Consider the following 4,201-nt stretch of genomic DNA (forward strand, 5'->3'; position numbering starts at 1 on the left):
GGATTCTCGAGACGAAGAGTCGAGTGGTTGGGTGGTCGAATAATAGAGCTGCCCTTAATACCGTCATCCCCGCTATGCTGGGTTAAACGAGGGAAGAAGCCGGTGGAGAAAGCGGCTCGGGTTAGACCGAAACTCTCTCTCTCTCTCTTTCTCTCTTCTCTCCTTTCTGTCTCGTGGAAATGGAAGGAAGGAAGAAAGAAAGAAGATGGATATATATATATATATATAGAATCGAAGGAAGAAAAGATAAACGAAGGGAAAGAAAGAGAGGAGAGGAGAGGAGAGAAAGGGAAGAATCGTCGGTCTTGTGGTTCCTGGCTCAAGGGATGTGGATTGGAGAGGGGAAGGAGGACAGAATAGAAGGGATGATAACATTTGTATCATATTTAACGCTAGAACGAGCAGGTTAAGGGGTGGAAGACACTCTCTCCAACCTTCTTCGTCTCCTCCTTCTTCTTTTCTCCACGGCCTTTTCTCTTCCGTCTCCTCCGTCTCTTCCGTACCCTCCTCCTTCTCCTCCTCCCCTCTTCTCCCCCTTATCCTCGTTTCCTCGACCTCTTGGTCCTCCTTCCTCTCTACTTCATTTCTCCTCCATCGTACTCGACCACCTTCCTCCATCCTTGAGCGCCCTCCACCGGCCGAGTAATACCACTGAAATCAATACCACCACACTCTGCCTTCTATTTACACACGCTCATCGTCCGTACACAAATTTATTGCGTGTCCCTAGTAGCTCGCTACCCTCCTCCACTCCACTCCTCTCTCCTCTCCTCTCCTCTCCTCTCCTCTCCTCTCCTCGCGCTCCTCCGGAAATGGTTCGCGACGGCGAATCACCGTTTTCGAAGTGAAACAGAATGTCGAGCACGACCGATTTGCCCCCTCCCCCTGTGTCGTGGTTGAATTTCCGTGATGTCATTGTCATTGCTCGCGATGTCGGTCGCGATTCTACTATTCCAGTGAAACGAGAATGTCGCGTGGATTCTTGGCGAGGAAACGATTTTGAACGATAACTTTCCCTTCGATCTTGGCGAAGTGATCTCGATTACCCATAGAGAGCGGTATCCTTGCAGAGGGATAGATTTTATCTTCGTTGAAACGTGATAAGGAAAAAATTTCGTACAATATCTACAAAATAATCTGGATCGATCGAGTAGTTTTGAGATTATTTTAATCTTTACTTTAAAGTAAAGAGTTCTACCTGTTCGTCGGTTTAAAATCAAAGTGTAAATTATGTAAATTTTATCATTTTATCTTTTTGAAGCATATATATACATGTATATAAGCGGCATTAATAATACCGCAAGTGCAATTCACGTGACCATTAGCCACGTTAATTTTTCACCGACCGCAAGACGATATTATTTTTCCTACGATTACAAACTCGCACGACCGCAACTTCTACTAATTTCCTTCCAGCTACGATCAACTCCGGCGCAAGCCTCGCTAATTTGCCTATAGCTACGACTACAGGAATTCGTTTACGAACCGCAAATTTTCCTGTAGTAGTAACCTAGTCACGTGTCAATTACTCTATAACCGCGAATTGAATTTGATCTCCAAGTGTGTGTGTGTGCACCTTGAACGATCGTTTCTTCCACGAATCGTTTATTTTATTTTATTTTTTTTTTTTGAAAAAGTTAAAATTTTCTGTACAATTTCCTCTAAAATTTTTACAAACTTGAGCTGTACGATCGATTCATTATAACATATTCCGTGTATATATATATAAAGTGTAAAAATATGAAGGAAATTCACTCTCTCGTTCAGTGAATAAAACGTGGTTTCAGATTCTTTTTCTTCTTCCTCTTGATAATTTTCCTAAATCATTTCCAGGGGCAAGGGACGCACACAGGTGGTTCTTCTCCGCGTCGGTAAACGGTGCATGTGCACGAACACCTTCGAATGTAACAGTGTATATGTATATATACAATGCAATCTGTCTAGTGGACTTGTAATGGATGGATGGGCGTTGTACACGATATTACGTCATTAGGAAGGCAATACTATCGTATGCGCCCATACTTGGAGCTCGTTGGCGATTTATAAGGCGGGTGAGGGAGGGGATTACAAAGAACGCGCTTCCTCGCCAACAGTAGATCCGCGATAATTAGGATATAAACCACGAAACGGTTCTTGAATTAATAATCGTCCCTCGACACATAATCCGTCTTCATTCGACGCATCCTCTTGACCCTATCCTCGACTTGATTTAAACAATGGTTTAAAAACCGTGTTTTATGAATAAATATGCGAAGAAGAAGGAATTGGTACGAGGTGTTGATATATTCATGGGGGATTTTTAGAGGGTTGATTATAAAAAAAAAAGGTAAGGTAAAAAAGTTGGTATAGGAAAGTAAGAGATTGATGCTTATTTATCGAGTTAAGAGCAATTTAAATTTGTGCTGGGGGTGAAGGAGGATGGAGAACGAGGATGGAGAATGAGACGTCTCGCTCTATCTATCTCTTGCTTTATCTAACGGAAACTTAATTTGCCTGTGAGTCTCAAGTGATATTTTTGCGTAATGGTTAAGTTTTATCTCCAATCTGTTTGTAAATAAATAATAAGTAAATGAATATTTTTATTGTAGGATTTTATTCGTTATTAAATGCATTAAACGTGTTATGGAAGTGAGGTTAATTGTCAGGAAGTTGATTGTCACAGATCTGATACACAGATTGCAATATACAATTATTATTTTGAACAATGAATGAATCTAAATGATAAAACTAAATCGTTCGATAAATGTTTTCGTGATGTAAAAATGATTCTTCTTGTTTAATATATTGATGGACGATCGATCGCTTCGAGCAAATTATAAGAGGATTTATAAACGTGCTCCCTTGTTTTATTATGAAGCTTGTTACAAAAATTGTAAAAAAATTTTAACTACATAATAACGTTACGTTCGATTGTCTCTTCTCGTTGCCCCTTTCTCAGTTCTCAATTTTATTTTATTGTTAAACAGAGAAAATCTATATTATAATATTTTCCCTACATATTAAAAATATTTGTTTCATTTCTTTTTTTTTTTTTTTAATGATAGATATAAAAGATACGTAACTTCGTTTGTTCAATTGGATAAGATAAATTTTCCAGTCTGTCGTGCAAAAGTTAATGATAAGTGAAATTGTTAAAAAGAGAAAAAAAAATTGGAATTCTTAGGGAGGAGTTTCAGATTCTTTGAAAATCTGCTTCGTTTATGCACGCTCGCGTGCGTAGCTTTGCAAGAAGTTCCCGTGAAAATTAAATGCCTCTCGCTGCATAATTCCTCCTTTTTTTTTCTTTTTTTTTTTTTTCTTCTTTCTTCCCCTCTCCCAGCCTCTTTTATTTATAGTTCGGTTTAAGCGCACCGCCTATCGTACCGAGAATGTTAATGTGCGATGATAAATTTATTACAAAAAAGTTTAGAGAGCCTAACCTGGCCGTGATCCCGCGGCTTTTTTAAACTTTAAATCATTGTTTCTTCGGGGTTTCCAACCCCCCTCCCTCCATCCAAGTTTCCATCCGCTATCTCGAAAATTTAAATAGTTGTGCAGTTGTGAGTGAAACCACAACATTACCTACTTTTATATAACGGGGAAGTTTCAGATCTTTTATCCTGTAATATTTTCCAAGAATTACAAGCGCGTAATTTCGATCGTTGGATTCTTCTTCTTGAAAATCAAAATAATTGGCAACTAAATATCGATAACTAGGAGCACAAGCTTTTTTCTTTTTTTATTAATTACAACAAAAAAGTTTAAATCATTCATACGTAAATATTAGTTAGAATATACGAAAGATTAAATTTTTTTTTTCGATAATTTGGTAATAAAAAAAAAATTATGCTTCTGGAAAAATTTTTGTTCATTCAGACGCGATATATAACGAATAATAACGAGTCCTATTTTTCACATTTTCAACAGATAGGAAAGTAAGCAATGTGCAATTTGCGCCACGTTCGATCTGGCTATAAGTAACTATCCGCATTTTCCAGTTATACACAACCGATCTAATCTATCCATCAGAAGTAACAACACGCAACACGCGACCGACTTGTATTGCATCGTACTACTGAACCGCGTCATTCATTTCCCCATACATTCGATCAAATTACATTGCAAAATTTAAAATTCCATTACTAAAAAGAAATCCATTTGAAATAGAAAAAAAGAAAGGAGGGGGAAAATGAGCAACGTGTCGATGCAAAAAAAAAAAAAA

Source organism: Apis dorsata, unplaced genomic scaffold (assembly GCF_000469605.1).
Source record: "Apis dorsata unplaced genomic scaffold, Apis dorsata 1.3 scaffold_44, whole genome shotgun sequence".
Classification (NCBI taxonomy): domain Eukaryota; kingdom Metazoa; phylum Arthropoda; class Insecta; order Hymenoptera; family Apidae; genus Apis; species Apis dorsata.